The sequence below is a fragment of the Chrysemys picta genome, chromosome 9 (assembly GCF_011386835.1).
Source record: "Chrysemys picta bellii isolate R12L10 chromosome 9, ASM1138683v2, whole genome shotgun sequence".
Lineage (NCBI taxonomy): Eukaryota > Metazoa > Chordata > Testudines > Emydidae > Chrysemys > Chrysemys picta.
The window spans coordinates 70,342,486-70,363,013 of NC_088799.1; the positions used below are offsets into that span (position 1 = coordinate 70,342,486).

Here is a 20,528-nt window from a genome sequence, read left to right on the forward strand (position 1 = left end):
CTGTCAAGTTCTAACGATGACATTTTAAAGGATGTAACTGTATTGGTTATATCTGCAAGCAGTATTTTTTTCTGCCTCAGTATTTTATAATATACTCACATTATTATATGCCTCATTCATTTATATGTATAAACAATTGTAACTTTGCTTTAGAGCGTGTTGTTCCCTAAGACATAAGACATAAAAAAAAGGGCGGGGGGGGGGGGGAGGCCAAGATCTGAAAAAGTGTGGAACCAATTAGCTTAATATCATGAAAATATGTTTTCTTAATAGTTTTCTGTTTGTACTACAGATCTCAGCCATCCTATCTAGTTTTATCACCCATGAAAATACAATAAACCCAGTTTCTTATGAATTGTTATCATTTTAAAAATTCAGTTTTTAACTTTTGCAGACACTTACATACCTCAAAATGAAGCAGGATGCACAGTACAGAGATTGTTTTTCCGTACCCCCAGCATAGCCAGTCTCTTGTGCAGGTCTCACCATTTGGAAGAGTTTTTGTCAGCAGACGAGTAGGGAAAGCATGATTATCAGCATCTCTTGGAATGTTACTTGGAATTTCAAAACAACTACTTTGAAGAAAAGATTGTGTTTGGGCAGCATTGCTCTTGTCAATAATTTCAATGTCCATCACGGTCAAACCTGTGGTACTCATGAATTGCTCTTGCTGTGTAAGATCTACATCTTCCTGTTGCTGTTGAGTAATAGAGAAATAAATAAGGGAGTGTTTATTACATCAGCAAACACAAAAATGCCATAAATCCCAGTGCCCCAAAGGTTCTTGGTGATCAAAGTGCTCTTAGTTCTCCAGTCTTTCCCTTAAAATAATTAAAAAGCTCTTCCTAATAGTAAAATACCTGTCTATATATCTTGAGCAAGATAGCATCTCCAAGAGCTTTCCTCCTCTGGTGTTATTTACTCCACTGAGAAGAAGAGCCTGTATAATATAAGACCCAGACTCATCCTGTTCCCAGTATGCCCTGAAACTAAGAAGGAAATTAGTAGCCAGGCATCCCACCTTTTTTCAGTGGGAAAAAACTGTTACTAGTTTCTTGTGGGGGGAGGCTAAATTAACGTTCTAAGTGCATATTTCTTTTGTTCTGCCATAAGGAGTGAGGTCATGCTAGGGGAAAAGGAAATCCTGGCTTCCTTTTCTCTCGGGTTTCCAGCCCTGGGAGCCCCAAACAACTTTTGAGAAAAACAAATCCAGCTTCTTTAAAACCATGAAGTCACCTTCCCTGAAGCTCTTTCTGTTTTTTTTCACACCTTACTCTGTCATAGGAGGATATGCAGTGGAAAGTAAGTACTTTGTTTTGTTTGCCCTTTTTTTTTTTTTTTTGCCTTTTTATAAAAACTCAGAAATTGCAGTAGCAAGTGTTGATCTTTGCATTTATTCTGAAGGTTTCAGGAACAGTCACTTTGGTTAAAAAGTCCATATTTCACAACAATTTCCACCCATTTCTCTCTGTATATAGAACAGGAAGCATCTATGTAAAAACTGTTAGCAAGCAATGACTTTTAAGTTATGACAGTGTAATTGATTTTATTTTAATAATATTAACATACCTCTCCATAAAGAGAGGCAAAAGTGCTTTCACCTACCCATCATTATTTGTGGTCCTTTCTCAGGAGAGGTAGTCATGATGTTACCCAATTCAGCAGTGACCTTTGGGCATGTCTACATTGCAATTAGATACCCATAGTTGGTCCAGGCCAGCTGACCATAGCGCATGGCTGGGCTGCAGGCTGATTAATTGCAGTGTAGGTGTTTGGGCTCGAGCTGCAGCCCAAGCTCTAGGACCCTCCGACCTCGTAGGGTCCTAGAGCCCAGGTTGCAGCCCAAACCTGGAAGTCTACTCTGCAATTAAACAGCCCCACAGCTCAAGTCCCGTGAGCCCAAGTCAGCTGGCATGTGCCAGCTGTGGGTGTCTAATTGCAGTGTAGACATACCCTAAATGGCCAGGTTTTTGTCTCAAATTTGTCATGTTGCAAAGGAGAACTTCCCTCCGTGATGCAGAGGCCTGAAGGAAAAAATGTGGAACTGGTATCAATTCTCATTTTTGTCTAATTAATTCTGAATTTGGAAAGACATGAATAAAACTTAATGTATTCATGTATGCATGAGATAGACAGATCAGGGTTTGAAACACAGGCAAATATGACCATAATATTATTTTTTTCCACCTCTCAGATTTTTGCATGCATCCAGATGTCACTGCTCAAGGACCTGATGAAACTGGTTCATTAAACAAAATTGCTGACTTTTTTAAAATAGCAACATTTGTTGGGTAATTTATCTGACTCTTAATATTCCATCAGTAGTTTTTAGTCAAAATAAATAGCATGGGGGACTGTGGACAGCCTTGTCATGTTCTTATCTTATTGGGAAATGTGGCATGTAAATATCATTTATAATGACACAAGCCTTAAGACAACTAAATAGTGTGTCCATGCTATAAAATCCTTTTGCATCCAAATATTTGTAATATATCAAACATCTATGATGATATAATACTGTCAAATACCTTTTTGGATAAAGGGAGAGGGCACCATAAATTCTTCCAACTTTTCCTGTACATAAGTATGAGAAAATGTTCTGCTTCTGACACTTACACTGCATGACATTGATTAAATGAAGGAATCAAGCAGTTTACTAACTTTCTAGGAGAATTTAATCTCTGGTATTTGAGATATGGAAATCTATTTGAATGAAAGGACATTACACAGTTGCAATTAAACAAATATTGAGCTCTCCCATAGTTGGCCCAGGCCAGCTGACTATAGCTCACGGCTGGGCTGCAGGCTGATTAATTGCAGTGTAGGTGTTTGGGCTCGGGCTGCAGCCCAAGCTCTGGGACCCTCCAACCGTGTAGGGTCCTAGAGCCCAGGCTCCAGCCCAAACCTGGAAGTCTACTCTGCAATTAAACAGCCCCACAGCTCAAGCCCCGCGAGCCCAAGTCAGCTGGTACAATAATGGAGTTTGCTTAGCAGGATGGCTGATACATTATAGGCTACATTTTAACACAAGTTTTTGCACATGAAACATGATGCAATTCTCAACATGAAGATGACTTAAAAAAGCAACCCCTTAAAATTACTGGGAAAACACCACTGGTCAGATACAGAACTGTTTTGTAGATCTGCATTCTAGAGCTAGTCCATATAAAAGATTCCATAGAATTTACTGGGCTCCAACATAAATACATTACATGGAAGTATTAGCAAAAGACAAATGTTGGCAATGTGGTATAGCAAAGACAATGTTCATGCATATGCTCTGGGAATTCCCTATCATAGCCCTCTTTTGGGAAGAAAGTCATAAAAACAATGTAATTGTTGCTGAGTGTTGATATAGATTCAGATGGTACTATTTTGTTGCTAGGATACACTAATCCTTTTTATAGTCTTATTAAATAAAAAAATGGTTCTTGAGAACTATCCTGGCCGTGAAAACATTATCCCAACGAACTGGGAAAACAAAACCATGCCAAACATAAGGTATTGGATTCTCCCCTGCTAAACATGGCTAGGAATCCTTTTGGAGTGCAAAACAAAAGAGAATCCAGTTTACCTGCAACAATAATCTTGACACTGATAACCTAACATGGACAATTTTTTCTAGAACTACATCTGATTTAGTTCCTTTCCTTTCCTCCTTCATTCCCCCTCTTTTACTGAATATTCTGTACTGAGATAATTCTGATGTATCTACTTGAGTGTTCAGATGTCTCCTGATATACTGTAACTTTTATAGTACTTGGTATATTTCAGGCATGGGCACTATGGCATGTATTATACTATCCCAGCTGAAGAAGCTATTTCACAAGGGGTTCTGATTTTTTTTAAATGTGGCCTCCCTTGCAAATTCTCCCAGCTAGTATCCAGAAATGTAGGTGCAAATTTGTAGGTGTAAATGTTCATGTAAGCCTGTAACTACAATACCTGATTGCACCCACGAATGGGTGACTTTTGATATGATCTCCCACAGTATTCTTGCCAGCAAGTTAAAAAAGTATGAATGGATGAATGGACTATTAGGTGGATAGAAAGCTGGATAGGTCATCGGGCTCAATGAGTAGTGATCAATAGCTTGATGTCTAGTTGGCAGCCAGTATCAAGTGTAGGGCCCCAGTGGGGCCAGTTTTGTTCAACATCTTCATTAATGATCTGGATGATGGGATGGATTGCACCCTCAGCAGTTTTGCAGATGACACTAAGCTGGGGGGAGAGGTAGATACACTGGAGGGTAGGGATAGGGTCCAGAGTGACCTAGATAAATTGGAGAATTGGGCCAAAAGAAATCTGATGAGGTTCAACAAGGACCAATGCAGAGTCCTGTACTTAGGACGGAAGAATCCCATGCACTGCTACAAGCTGGGGACCGACTGGCTAAGCAGCAGTTCTGCAGAAAAGAACCTGGGGATTACAGAGGATGAGAAGCTAGATATGAGTCAACAGTGTGCCCTTGTTGCCAAGAAGGCTAACGGCATATTGGGCTGCATTAGTAGGAGCATTGCTAGCAGATCAAGGGAAGTGATTATTCTCCTCTATTCGGCACTGGTGAGGCCACATCTGGAGTATTGCATCCAGTTTTGGGCCCCCCACTACAGAAAGGATGTGGACAAATTGGAAAGAGTCCAGCGGAGGGCAATGAAAATGATTAGGGGGCTGGGGAACATGACTTACGAAGAGAGAAACTGGGGTTATTTAGTCTGCAGAAGAGAAGAGTGAGGGGGGATTTGATAGCAGCCTTCAACTACCTGAAGGGGGGGGGCTCTGAAGAGGATGGAGCTAGGTTGTTCTCAGTGGTGGCAGATGATACAACAAGAAGCAATGGTCTCAAGTTGCAGTGGGGGAGGTCTAGGTTGGATATTAGGAAAAACTATTTCAGTAGGAGAGTGGTGAGGCACTGGAATGGGTTACTTAGGGAGGTGGTCGAATCTACATCCTTAGAGGTTTTTAAGGCCTGGCTTGACACAACCCTAGCTGGGATGATTTAGTTGGGGTTGGTCCTGATTTGAGCAGGGGATTGGACTAGATGACCTCCAGAGGTCTCTTCCAACCCTAATCTTCAATGATTCTTCTCTGATTCTATGAGGTTTTGTTAGATATCTACATTCTGTCATTTATGTTCTTAAATATTTATGCCTGCAACTCCCTGCATGAAAACTAGTTTGTGAGTGAAGAAGTTAAGGTCCATTTTAAAGATTAGGGCCAGAGTATATAATCTTTGTTTTTTCTCATATTTTGAAAAATGTCCCAAACTAGAAGATGATTCCAGAAGTATATAGGGAATAGTTGCAACATCATAAAAAATCCTTTTCAATAGCATTGTGCTGTGGGAGGCAGGACCATCTCTTGGAGTTGTTGTCTAGGAATATTTCCAGCCATATAAAAGTGCTCTCTCATCTCGTATTATCTGTGGTAATAGGAAGTGTCTTAAAACACTTCCAGTCTGAGAAGACAATGAATATTTTGTGAGCAGTCAGTAATTTTCTACCACTGCAGGTAAAACTGACCTCCAGGAGATAGTAGGATAGCTCTGTTCATTCAAATATGTGGAGTAGTGAAAAGAGACAGCGTAATGGTGGCACAGGGAAGTGACTCATTGTGTAAAAGTGAGGATTAACAACCAGATAGGCTGAGTTGTAGGCAGCACCTCACTTAGGTACACATGCCTCTAACATAAAGCATAGATACTAAAGGTGGTAGAGTCCCCTTAATTCAATGGGTTTCAAACTTTTTTAGGCTGATTACCCTTTCCAAATAATGTAGTCTACCACATAGCCCCATCTGCGATAGGGTCATAATATACCTATGATTAGATTGCCAAGTCTTACTAAATAAAATGTGTTGTCTGCCATTACAGGATTTTTCTTGCATACCTCCTGACGAGAGCTTGCATACCCCTAGGGGTATGTGACCCCAGTTTGCTAGTTTATATAGTCCAGCAGTCAATTCACCTAAAGAACCAGAGCTAGACTTTTCAACACCATAAAGAACTATGTAGAATAGAAGCACCCACTGTGGTTCTGTGAAGGAAATAAAGAATCGACCTTCATGGCTTAAATTTATACTATGTTCCTTAGTTAATTTAGTTTATGGCCAATATTTTCAAAAGTAGGAGGCTAAGATTAGGCTTCTAAATCTCTTGTTGGGCTCCGAGAATGTGACTTTCAAAAGTGCCTACCCACTGAAGGCACCAGTCTCCCACTGAAAGTAAGTGAGAGGAGGGAGTCTAACTCACTGAGGTTCTCATGAGTACCCTTAGCTCGCCTGATTTTCAAACGCTCAGAGCGTACAGCAGCTCTTAGTGACCACTGGGCTTGGCACTTTTGAAAATCAGCATACGTGTTAGAAAGCTAAATAAGGCAGCAAGGAGCCTAAATTGTACTGCATCTCAGTGGGATTTGGAAGAAGGATTTAGGAGCATAGGTTTTATTGTCCTAAATTATGATGGCACTTTCGAAAATCCCACTTAGGCACCTCTGAAAATCACAGCCCAGAGTCCTAGTTAGGCTCCTATATTTTTATTTTTAGGAAGGATCTGAGCCTACTTCCAATTTAATCCTTCTCTCTGTTTCTGTAGAGACAGATCGTGCAGTCCTCAGATTAGTAAAACTCCCACTGAAACCAATGGAAGTTTTACCTCAGTGAGGCATGCAAGCCGTAGAGCAGCTTTCATGTGGGGGAAAAGACCACTTTGGAGAATTTGTTGGGCTTGAAGTTTTGCTATAGATATTAATCTGTAATAAAAACTAATGTATAAATCAGTTCTCATTCATGAAAAATTCAACAAAGATTTAATAATGGGGTGGAAATGGGTTAAGGAAGAACTATTCTCGCAATTGGCTTCAATGCCTCCAATACCATAGTTATTCAATGCACTCTTCTGGGCATTATTATTTCCTATGTAAACACATGGGCTTTCAGAAATTGTCAATCTCTGTATTCATATCATGCTCATTACTGTGGTGTTTGTGTTCTAGACACAAAAACACAGAACACGTCCTTATTCATGTCTGGATTACTTTATGTGAAACCATTCTGCATTAATTCCACTCTTAGCTGAGATTCTATCCACAGAGATTTGACCTCTGTTGTGCTATAGCCACAATATCTTATCTTCCCTGTGTTCATATAAACAATTGAAAATGGCAAATAATTTATTGAGGAGAGCAAAAATTGCATTTGAAGCAGCGACATCTGTAAGAATATATATTGCAAACATTAACTCCAGGTGATTACCAATAGATTGTTGCACATTTGTAACCATTTATGGTCAAAAGTTTATACACAGATTAAATATAGCAAAAAATGATAAAACTCATGTTGCTTCAAATTTACAGAAGAAAAGAGATTGAGAAATCCATTGTTATCCTGAACTCAGCTCATTGTGTCTGCATATTTGCAGTATTCATGGAGTACTACATGATGGGTCATGCTAAACTGAGAGTCTGAGATCCATGGAGGTACAATGCGTTGAATAAATAATAGAAGATTCAACTCTAACAGTTTGTGTAAAATGGTTAAAATATATTACTAAAATCAAACACAATGGAAATATAATATTCCTGCACACATACTCGTTGGAGTTAAAAGTTGGGGAACTGAGTCAGATGTCAGCCCAGTTTAGGCTTGATCAATTTTTGCCTTTATTTATACAATTTCAGACAGTATTATTTGTCTTTTATGGTGTCTGTACATATATTGATGCCAGAAAAATAATAACAGACAAGATGGAACTGATAAATGAGCACGTTACCACATTCCGGGATTCTGGGTAGTCCTTCCATCTTCCATGATAGTTGCTGCCTTCTCTGATTCCTTGGTCTGGTACTTCAGTCCCATCGTTCAGTTTTGGGGCCTTTGTTTCTCCAGTTTGGGCACATGTTTCTGCAGTTTGGGCACATGTTTAATACATTTCTACATTACAGATCATATAATTTTTATCCAATTGGCTTTTAACATATTAACACTTTGGGTTTTAGGTAATCTGTACATTATGCATGCACACGCTTCAATTATGCACCTTCTGCATTTTTCCTACTGGTTTTACAGTTTCTGGTCATGTGATTTTATGTCACCCTTCCCTGGATCTTTGCCAAAAAAGGGCTTTTTGTTGGTACAGGCTTGTGTGTTTTTACCTCAAAGCTTCTAGCACAATGTTACCTTTGTTCTGTCAGCAATAACATAATTTTCAGCAGATCAGCAGTTCTATGTAAAAGAACTGGCAAAACTACACTTAAGCCAGCAAGGCCTTGGCCTAAGTGTTACTTCATCTGTACTCATTCACTATCCATAATTACAAAATCATTAAAATATAAGTAACAAAGCTTTTAATTTTACCATTTAGCAATCCTTCTGTATTTTTCTAATTCAGTGTTATGAGTCAGTACATGTTATCCCCTTAGTCTAGTTGGGAAGGTGAGTGTGGAGAGAATGCTCTGATTCTTTAATGTCAACATTTCTTGTCCTTTTTAAACATGGGCTTTTCATTCAAAGTCCTTTTTTGGGGGGTGGGGGGACATTACAAAAACTTCATTAGCAATTTTCCTGTGAATGCATTTTGAGGGATGTCTCAATTTTAGGGCCACAATATTTAGTTGCTTTTAATGGTACCCCAACACACTCATACACATGCAAACCGACTCATTATTAATTATTAATTATTATTATTATTACCGGGGTTATCTTGCATTCATGAGAAAAAGGGGCACATTCAACCTTTATTTGTATTGTGGTAACACCTAAGGGCCCCAATCTGGATCAATCATTGTGCTAGGTGCTGTAGAAACCTAACAAAAAGATAGGTCCTGCCCTGAAAAGTTTACAATCTAATTTCCACCTTAACCCTTTTTCTGAACTTTTTTTTTTTGGCTAAGTTTAAAGGACATAAATCATAAATCTTCCCTACTCCACCACTCTCTCAGGACAGTATTCTGCCTGAACCCAATACCACCATGTTTAGTGCTGGCTCACTGTCAAGGCACCTCCAGATCCATGTGAAAGCCGTTCTGCCACCTCCAGAGAAATGGATTGTGGAGATGTGTCATGCTCACCCATCTGGGCCAAATAATCTAAAATGCCTAGACTGGTTCAAGTATCTCTTTTGAGTCAGCCTCCTCCACTCCTCTCCCTCTGCAGCAGAAGCACTGGGTGGCTGTATTTCAGGATATAAATTCAAGATCAACTTGGAAGATGTTGCCTAATAGATAGATTAAGTTCTGTACTTGAGCACCATGAAAAGAATTGGAGGCGTTAAGGCATTTTGGGGACATCCACCTTAGGCAATCTTGAAACCCCCAACTGACAGGAGGCAAATTTTGTCTGAGATAACACCTCTCCTTTGCTAAATGTGCCAGTGTGTTAGTCCTGATGAGCAGGCCAGACACTTGGTTAGATTTCCTGGTGTGGAGGCTGGGAATTAGAGTGCAAGCATTGATGAAATTCTCTCTAAACCACTGGGTTTCCTTGACTTGAGTAATTCTAACCACTTAGGACAATGTTATATTGAAGAGTCAATGGGAGGGGATATTTCTAAGTCTCTGAGGTGGCCACCCCAGTTCCATGGGAAAGAATACAACAACCTATAATATCCATTTCCTAATAGGCCCCACTATTTTAACTTTCTTTTGTATTTTACCTTAAATATATATTTAAGTTATTACAAAATGTTAAAAAACCTAGATAGGAAGACCTCTCTATCTTTGGTGATAATGGTAGAAGTCAGAAATGGTGATATTCTCAGGGTTCAGTGACAGGGTCAAATCAAATGAAAGACACTTCTCCATGAATAAATCCAGGTTTAAATCTAAAGCCCTTAACAATTTCTGTGGTGTCCCAACCATTCTCCTGTGCCATGTCCCAGCCTGGAAAGTCAGTTTAGAAAAGAAGAATAGATCTGTGCAATGCCGTCCTCACCATTCCCAAGCATCCAAATTACAGGGGATGTATCAAGTACCTATGAATAAGTAATGTGTCAGTGGAAGATAATAGTGTTGGAATTGCCATTGACCACAAAGGCTTCTCATTGTGGTTGAGAGAGCAGTATTTAAACTTCTCAGGTATCTGGGGGTGAAAATGATATCTGGGTTACTATACTCAGAAGAGCTCCTATGTCTGTATATCTTTGGCCAGGGTCAATATCAAGGTCTCTACTGTTTCTGGTAAATATTAGTACCTTCTCCCTGTTAGACTTTACTGTTGTCAACTTCAATGGGATTTATGGTTTCTCAGAACTGCTGAGAATCAGACCCTTTATTGGTGGGTGCCTAAATGTGGATTTAAAAATCTAACTTTTTGCAATCAGGTTTGAAAATTTGGGGCTAGAATCTATGCAGAAAAACCTCTAGTGAGGCCCATGTGAAAGTTGGAAAGTATCTAGTAAAATAATGCCCTCACCCTTTATCAAGGACCTCTTACCTCATCCATAAAAAAGCAGCCTGGCCACTGGACAATATAGAAAAACAAGGCTGGGCTGGGGGAGTATTCACATTTCAATGGCACACTCCCCTCCTCTAGAGAGAGAGGCTGAGACAAAGTAGAACGCACTGAGAGTTAATACTTTCCTCTGCTGCATCACAAAGTAGAGGAGGAGCCCTGCAGTCAACAGCAATATGGCTACTGATGATATCATGGTTACAGAGAGTGGCCAGTAGTGGAGTTAAGGGCAAGCCCTTACGTACATCTGGAGGGATCGAATGGGAGTGGTGGGTCTGGATCCCCATGAATCCTTTGCCTCTGGTGCCTTTTGGTCTCAACCTCTGGCCGCTTTGCATCTCCATTGTAACAATCTATGTGGAATTTGGAGGGAGCACAGGTTGTTTGCAGGAGGGAAGAGTTTGGGGGAGGCACCAAGAAGTCAGCTGGTATGTACACAGCTGGGATGTTAGCTGCAGAAGCAGTATCTCTGCAAATAGTTCTCTGAATAAAGAGCCAGTTTAGTTTTAGAAACATGGAATCCCACCTCTCATGTTGTTACCCATCATGTGGTACATGAAACACTCATGGTCCTGCAGAGCAGAAATGAGGAGTGTGCAAACTACATGGTTCGAATCATTGGCATTAATTGGTCTCGCTCCGTTGACCTTTGGCAGACGGATAACATGTGGACATATAGCCTCTGCTCCTGCAGAATCAGACAGTGAACTGCAAAAGTGGCAGATCTACTAATCATAGTCCACCAGAATGTAGTGTTACCAATTCTTGCGATTATCATGTCTTGCAATATTTGGTATTTTTCTGGCATCATTTGAATACATGGGAATTTCAGCTTTAATTTAAGAGTGTTTAGCCCTCTTGGTTGCAGAGTAAAGCTTGGAAATGAGAACTGAGTGCAGCCTAAAGTTTCTAAAACCAGAAGCCAAATAAAAAGAGCCCAACATTTATTATTTCTAAGATAATCTCATGATTTTCTAAACTGAGCTCATGATTTTGTGGCCCTGACTCAGAATATTTTTTAATGCTTGGATCTGGCAGTAATGACTCTGGGAGGGAAAGGAGTACATACATGCACTGGAACAGAGAAACATGGAGACATCTCACCTCTTATCAGTTGTGTTTTCTTGCTCCATTTTGCCCTGTAGAAGATTGAAAAGATATGCAGAGCTGTGGAACTTTGAAGATGCCTAAAAATAAGCCTTTATGGCTGTTGAAGGAGGCCTTCCTTACCCACAAGGGCCACTGTCAAAAGCTAGGCCGTCTGCTGGAGCTGCAACCGTTGTAAGTCCCTCAGGATGAGATGCAGAACTGCATGGATTTAAAGCAATCTGTTTTGCAGAATGTTAATTCATTACATAAAAGGTTAGGGTTTTTTTCAGACTCAATTGATTCAAATTTGGAGTCTTTGTCCCAGATACTACATCAGGCTGAAGTGAGTATTATACTCTCCATATTCCAGCCAGTCATGGCATTTAAATAAATACAGTTACATTAATTAGATCAGAATAACAAGAAGTTAGCAAAGTGAGTTAAAATAAACCAAATTAAGGCCACTTTAAAACTGAATAACAGTGTCTTGCACGGGGATTTTATGCCATTTAAATGTTAACACTTCAAATTCACACCTTTAGTTAATTTAGATTAACTTTCCTAGAGGTCCGATTTTGACAAGCCTTAAATCTCTCCATGCCTTAGTTCCATATCTGTAAAATGGAGGTGTTAGTACTTCCCTGCCTCACAGGATGTTGTGAAAATAAATATATGAAGGGCTGTGAGACACTCAGAGGAAATTGTGAGCTTATGTTTCTTAGGTACTTGAAGGTATTAGTTCTCATTTGTCAAAATAATGTGGCATGAATACAGAAAAAGATGAACTTTGATTTTTAAGAAAAGATAATTCTATTTAATTCATGGGAATAATGAAAAATTCACTGTATATTTGTTTCCTATCCTTTGGTTGCACAGGCCTAATCCCTTGGTTTTATATAGCGGAAGGTCAGCTTCCACCTATTCTTCTAATAAAGTAAATTATTCAGCGCTGGTTTAAATATGCAGCCATGGGATTTGACTCAGTGATGTCTTATGGCTGTGAATTCCTCAGGGTGCCTGTTTTCTGTGTGAAAGAGTATTCAGTATATTTGGAACAATACTGCTAAACACTTCAGTGATTTTGACAGCTTTCCAAATATCACTTGCAGTTTCTGTCACAACAGAAGAGCAACGTCTTTATCCATAAAATATGATTGATACATATTGAATGCAGCCATCCCCAAGTTCCAGCTCTCATGGCTTTGTTTTAGATGGCACATGTTTCAGTGTACCATCCATAACTTTATCTGATGATGAAATGTGTTCTTGTTTTCATTGTTTTCATTAGCCCGCTGCTGGAGTTGTACAGGTAGAGGATGGTTACTTTAATAGGAAAATCACTCAGACACACAGGAACCCCGAAACCATAGCATCTAGGTAGACAGAAATTAGAATTGCACTTGTTCATTGAGCTATATTACAACTATATTACAACAGAAAAACTTCAAAAACAGACTCCAACGAGAAACTGCTGAGCTAGAATTGATATGCAAACTAGACACAATCAACTCCGGTTTGAATAAGGACTGGGAATGGTTGAGCCATTACAAACATTGAATCTCTCACACTTGTTATCTAACTGTCTGTCTGTACTCGGCTAGCTTGATTATCACTTCAAAAGTTTTTTTTCTCTTAATTAATTGGCCTCTCAGAGGTGGTAAGACAACTCCCACCTGTTTATGCTCTCTGTATGTGTGTATATATATCTCCTCAATATATGTTCCATTCTATATGCATCCGAAGAAGTGGGCTGTAGTCCACGAAAGCTTATGCTCTAATAAATTTGTTAGTCTCTAAGGTGCCACAAGTCCTCCTGTTCTTCTTTTTGCGGATACAGACTAACACGGCTGCTACTCTGAAACCTTTCATTATGCAAGGCACTGCATTTAGCCGTATGGAGTGGAAATCCATCAACCTCATGAAAAAACTCGTACAGATACAGACAGACATCATCTTCCTTTCCAAATGCAAGCAGATGGACATCATACCAAAAGGACTAAAGGTAAAAAATCCATTACAATCTACATATCACACAGACTATGCTGAGAGACTGTGTCACACACTCTCAAAGAAACTGCGAAATCACCTGATCAGCATCCTATACAGCAAACAGGGAAAGATTAAGAATGAGCTCTCAGAACTGGATACTCTCATAAGAAACCAACCTTCCACACAAACTTCCTCATGGATAGACTTTACAAAAACTAGACAAGCCATTTACAAGACAAACTTTGCCTCTCTACAAAGGAAAAAGGACACTAAACTATCTAAACTGCTACATGCCACAAGCAGCCACAACAGTAGTTCCCTTAACCCACCCAGCAATATTGTTAATCTTTCCAGCTATACTCTTAGCCCAGCAGAAGAGTCTGTCCTATCTCGGGGCCTCTCCTTTTGTCCCTCCAGACCCATGAATATGATACAGTTCTGCGGTGACCTAGAATCCTACTTTCGACGTCTCCGACTCAAAGAATATTTCCAACATACCTCTGAACAGCATACTAACCCACAGAATCCTCCCTACCAGCACTCCAAAAAAAAGGATTCTGCGTGGACTCCTCCGGACGGTCGAAACAACAGACTGGATTTCTACATAGAGTGCTTCCGTCGACGTGCAAAGGCTGAAATTGTGGAAAAGCAACATCACTTGCCACATAACCTCAGCCATGCAGAACACAACGCCATCTACAGCCTCAGAAACAACCCTGACATCATAATCAAAAAGGCTGACAAAGGAGGTGCTGTCGTCATCATGAATAAATTGGAATATGACCAGGAGGCTGCTAGACAGCTCTCTAACACCACATTCTACAGGCCATTATCCTCTGATCCCACTGAGGATTACCTAAAGAAACTACACCATCTGCTAAAAAAACTCCCTGACAAAGCACAGGAACAAATCTGTACAGACACATGCCTAGAACCCCGACCAGGGGTATTCTATTTGCTACCCAAGATCCATAAACCTGGATATCCTGGACGCCCCATCATCTCAGGCATTGGCACCCTAACATCAGGCTTGTCTGGTTATGTAGACTCTCTCCTCAGACCCTACGCTACCAGCACTCCCAGCTATCTTCGAGACACCACTGACTTCCTGAGGAAACTACAATCCATCGGTGATCTTCCAGAAAACACCATCCTGGCCACTATGGATGTAGAAGCCCTCTACACCAATATTCCACACAAAGATGGACTACAAGCTATCAGGAACAGTATCCCTGATAATGTCACAGCTAACCTGGTGGCTGAACTTTGTGATTTTGTCCTCACCCACAACTATTTCACATTTGGGGACAATATATACCTTCAAGTCAGCGGCACTGCTATGGGTACCCGCATGGCCCCACAATATGCCAACATTTTTATGGCTGACTTAGAACAACGCTTCCTTAGCTCTCGTCCCCTAACGCCCCTACTCTACTTGCGCTACATTGATGACATCTTCATCATCTGGACCCATGGAAAAGAAGCCCTTGAGGAATTTCACCATGATTTCAATAATTTCCATCCCACCATCAACCTCAGCCTAGATCAATCCACACAAGCGGTCCATTTCCTGGACACTACTGTGCTAATAAGCGATGGTCACATAAATACCACCCTATACCGGAAACCTACTGACCGCTACACTTACCTACATGCCTCCAGCTTCCATCCAGGACACACCACACGATCCATTGTCTACAGCCAAGCTCTAAGATATAACCGCATTTGCTCCAATCCCTCGGATAGAGACAAGCACCTACAAGATTTCTATCAAGCATTCTTAAAACTACAATACCCACCTGCTGAAGTGAAAAAACAGATTGACAGAGCCAGACGAGTACCCAGAAGTCACCTCCTACAAGACAGGCCCAACAAAGAAAATAACAGAACACCACTAGCTGTCACCTTCAGCCCCCAACTAAAACCTCTCCAGCGCATCATCAGAGATCTACAACCTATCCTGAAAGATGATCCTTTACTCTCACAGATCTTGGGAGACAGACCTGTCCTCGCTTACAGACAACCCCCCAACCTAAAGCAAATACTCACCAGCAACCACACATCACTGAACAAAACCACTAACCCAGGAACCTATCCTTGTAACAAACCCCGATGTCAACTCTGTCCACATATCTATTCCAGTGACATCATCATAGGACCTAATCACATCAGCCATACCATCAGGGGCTCGTTCACCTGCACATCTACCAATGTGATATATGCCATCATGTGCCAGCAATGCCCCTCTGCCATGTACATTGGCCAAACCGGACAGTCTCTACGCAAAAGAATTAATGGACACAAATCTGACATCAGGAATCAAAATACTCAAAAACCAGTGGGAGAACACTTTAACCTGTCTGGTCATTCAGTGACAGACCTGCGGGTGGCTATATTACAACAGAAAAACTTCAAAAACAGACTCCAACGAGAAACTGCTGAGCTAGAATTGATATGCAAACTAGACACAATCAACTCCGGTTTGAATAAGGACTGGGAATGGTTGAGCCATTACAAACATTGAATCTCTCACACTTGTTATCTAACTGTCTGTCTGTACTCGGCTAGCTTGATTATCACTTCAAAAGTTTTTTTTCTCTTAATTAATTGGCCTCTCAGAGGTGGTAAGACAACTCCCACCTGTTTATGCTCTCTGTATGTGTGTATATATATCTCCTCAATATATGTTCCATTCTATATGCATCCGAAGAAGTGGGCTGTAGTCCACGAAAGCTTATGCTCTAATAAATTTGTTAGTCTCTAAGGTGCCACAAGTCCTCCTGTTCTTCTTCTTGTTCATTGAGGCAGTTACATAGTTTTGCACAGTTTACAATAATGAATTAATCTGATAGCTGTCTTTCAAAATTGGCTTGAGTGCGTTCCAGTTATTTTACCTAGAGCTCTCACAATATATTTCAATGGTTTCTTCTTTCAAATTCAGAACTTCAGACTATTTCTCTTATTGTACCTATTTATAGCAGCATGTCAGATATTTCCAGTTTTCAGCTGTAAGAAAACTAGTGTTTGGGTCCCAATCCTGCAATTCTTGCACAAATACCATTCACTCGGGTGTGCAAAGTATGAAAGATCAGGCTTTTTTAGGCAAATAGTGTTATTGTCTTGAAAAAAATGTTGTTTGTTTATTTAGAATGAAATATTTTAGGAGAGAACAATCCCAGAGTATTCTCTTCATACATGCATCTACATTCATTTGGTAGCAGTTAAGTGCTGCACAAGCACAGGTAAAATGCTATAGAAAACCAAGCTCTGGGAAGATTTATATAGTAAAAATTGAGAATTTGTACTATGAATTTAAGAGAATTTACTTTCTCCCAGTGGTAAAACTTGTGATGCATATATGGGCTGATTTTTAAAAAATGCTGAGCATGCAGCAGCTCCTATTGACCTGTTTGAATTTAGTGGCTGGAGACCAGGGAAAGAACAACCCACTGACATGGTTCACATGGGAGAGCTGTGAAATTTTAGTTAGTATGTTACAACTGACTGCAGATACTGTGGGATCCTTTGATGTGGGGAGGGGTCTATCCAGTGTCAAGGCAGAGAAATGTAAATCCCTACATGCATGCACGCATGCACCCTTCTCAATGAAATAATGCACAGAGAACCTCACTGAGTCTCTTGTCCCCTACACTGTGGAAGAAAATGAAGGTATCCATGTGAAAGTTTTGGAGAAGGTGCTTGCCCAGTGGAGCATCACCAGAGCTGAGCATCTGCTCCATTGAAGCTTAGGAAGTATCCAGAACATGTGACTTCTCCAGCTCCTAAGGAGCTCCCTCCCATGCACGTTAGGAACTCTATGAGAGTAGAAGTAGGGCAGCCTGGCTGCCTGTAAGCATTAGGATTCCACAGCCAGGAACATGTCTCCTCTGCTTAGGGCCCAAGTTTTCAGGGAGCTCTGTCAGGCAGAATTTAGGAAGTTCTGCTGTGCTGGCACCTACGCCAAGCCTCCTGCATGCTTCCGGCATCCAGCCTTGTCTGTAAGGAGACTCTCCCCTTCCTCCTAGCTCCACCCACACGTCTCCTGGAAAAGGAGAGAAGATTAGCTGTAACTTGGAGTAGTAGTAGCCTGGGAGATGGAGCACAGTGCTTTCTAAGTTGTGCTAGAGCCCCCAAGAAAGGGGAGGGAGGCAGGCTGGTAGCAGCAGGTCAAACTCAAATATACACATTGACATTTGGTGGGAATAAGGCTAAGTGACTTAGGCTCCCTTGAATTTTTTTACGCTGTTTGAGTGTCCTTTATTGTATGGGAACTTGCTGTGTAATTTCAAGGTCTTGCCTCACAATCTGCGACTTATGCTTCGTAGTGCCTTTGGCCTCGCTAACAAGGAAAATCAACCCGATTTCTGAAGCACTTGACCAAGGGCTTGTCTACACAGAGAAACTGCCTAGCATAGCTATTCTGATATCATTATACCACTGTCATTTAGCCTGTGGGATTTAGTGTGTCCCTTTTTGGTTGAGCTTCCAAAAAGACCTAGGCTAAACTGAAAAAAGGCAAACTACTAATTAATTATATTTTTTAATTAATGGAGATATCCCATCTCCTAGAACTGGAAGGGACCTTGAAAGGTCATCAAGTCCAGCCCCCTGCCTTCACTAGACGGAGCAATTACTGATTTTGCCCCAGATCCCCAAGTGGCCCTGGGTTTAGCAGGCCAATGCTCAAACCAGTGAGCTATCCTTCTAAACCATGGAAGTGTCTGTCCACAGAGTGAATTATACCGTTATAGCTATGCCAGGCTTTTTCCTTGTGTAGACAAGCCCTAAATAATGCTGCAGCTGATTGGTGCTCTGCTTTCTTCTGAGTATCCTGCAGCTCCCATTGACTTGAGTGGGTGCTATGGCTGCTCAGCGTTTTTGCATTTGAGAGATGTCTAAACCATGTTACTTGTTATCCTCTTCTCATTGAAGAATGGATTATTTCAGTATATGTATATGAGTGATTTAAGTAGTCTGTCAGTAGAAATACTGACAGAAAACATATTGCACATAGTGAAATCAGGGAAAAGATGCCTGCCACAGCAATATGTTTGAACACAATACTCCAGTTATTAAGACAATGTGCTGCAATGTAATGCAGATGGCTCTAAATGATATGTGCAGGATGACATTGATTTACTGTAAAAAGTACATTGCTTTACTATAAGATACTAACAAAAGAATTTAACAGCGAACTAAAGGTCAAGTCTCTGCTGAACTCCACTTATGTACTCTCAATTTGTTCTCATTGGTTTTAATATTGGGATCACAATATGACCTGTATAAGAAAATATCTTTAAACATCTAGTCAAAACAAATTTTAAACTATTATATTTTTAGAGCAAATTGTTTAATCTTCCCAGGACTCCAGATGGCACTATCAAGTTTTCTCTATGAAAGACTGGGGAAGTTACTGTATATTGCTACTAGTTTTCCGTAGTTCTTAAAATCTTCTTTAATGCTGTTGGAAGAGCAAAGACTTTCCTGACAGGAATAAGATATATATGAAGAAAAAGAGCAGAAATAAAAGTGAAGAGTTCAGAAAGTTCAGATTAATTCTCTAGTTGAGGCTTTCACAGACGGTTCTTACTATCAGTCACATTTACAAGAACTGCATTCAGTTGTCATTGACTTGTCATTGATTTCTTACTGATTTTTTCTTCATTAATTTTACAGCCTTGGATTTTCTTTTTCATTATCCAGAGACTATCTCTGCAAATGAGAGTTCCTAACCTCCTATTAAAACTAGTTATCCTCTTAACAGTGCAGTGCCAATTATTTGATGAAAAATATTTAACAAATCACAATTAGTTGTAGGTTCAAACTGGGCAGTTTTAAAAATCACACATTTTAAGTCAGCCTTCTTAGATTTTTTTTGTATATTGTTCATCATTAATTTCAAATGTTTTATCTGAAAATGCTCAGCTGTATCTAACTAATCTATTTATCTCTGTTTATATAATAAGCCACTGCTTCAACTAACCCTTAACTTGGAAAGAGGACAGGCACTAATAAAAATGATTACGTAGTGTGTGGACTGTGACTTGATACAAGAATCAATAAGAAGAGTCCTGCTAGAACTTTGCAATGTATGTTTTAATTGAAAATATTTTAATGTTTTGAAACATTTTAGGGAGAATAATTTTAAGGTTACTCTTGGGAAGGCATGGACAATGTTTTAATACAGCAACACAATAATACATCGTCGACAGAGAACTTCTGACAAGCTAGAAAGTGTGCCCTTAAAGGTGGGCCACTGCCTAAAAGCCAGATTGTCCAACTGGCACTTGCTCTGCAATGTGGGGGAGATGGAGTCTATGGGAAGAGGAGGGAGGATAAAAATTAGTTGGCAATCAGACTGTTCTCCAATAGTGAGTAAGGCTATGGATGTCTAATCTGACGACAAGCTACTGGAACAAATTATTCACTTGGAAGGAAGAGTGGGTGGCCTGGAGCATTACACACATGCACGTGTACATGCACACACACACACGTGTGCACGCACACACAAACACACACTGTAAAACTAAAGTGACAGTTGGGGAAGTTTAAGGATTCTCATTAGGTTAACAGGAAGATTCAGGTGAGATGCAGGAGAACTAGGATGGAAAGGATGTTAGAAGGTGCAAACAACATGAGGACATAACTCTAATTTAAACAAGGCTACTAGACCAAAAGTTTCCCAGATTCATATCTAAGACCTGTTATTATAGAAAGATTCCCCACTAAACTACAGTTAATAAGTCTACTTTATTAAAAAAGTCTAGTAGCATAGTTATTATTGGCTTAGGGTAATAGATTTGAGAAGTAAAAATCAATTTCTTCTAAGTACCAATATGCCATTTTCTTCAAAGCAGCCTCCCCATGTAGAAAAATCAACCCATAAGAAAAAACACTGTGGAGGAAGGAGCATAGAATATGGTCTTTCCAAGAAGACACTGAGGCCTTTTTTTATATATAAAGTTCGTAGGTAACAATGGAAGTTCTATTTATCTTTGGTACTT

At 40.1% G+C, this 20,528-nt stretch overlaps 1 long non-coding RNA gene across 1 annotated transcript in view; it reads left to right on the forward strand.

Moving 5' to 3' along the window:
• Positions 1–1,179: 1,179 nt before the first annotated feature.
• Positions 1,180–20,528, forward strand: part of LOC135973411 (uncharacterized) — an 81,662-nt gene continuing 62,313 nt past the window's right edge. Inside the window, exon 1 of the long non-coding RNA XR_010590243.1 lies at positions 1,180–1,302. This is a non-coding gene — a long non-coding RNA (uncharacterized LOC135973411). The remainder of the gene's footprint in view (positions 1,303–20,528) is intronic.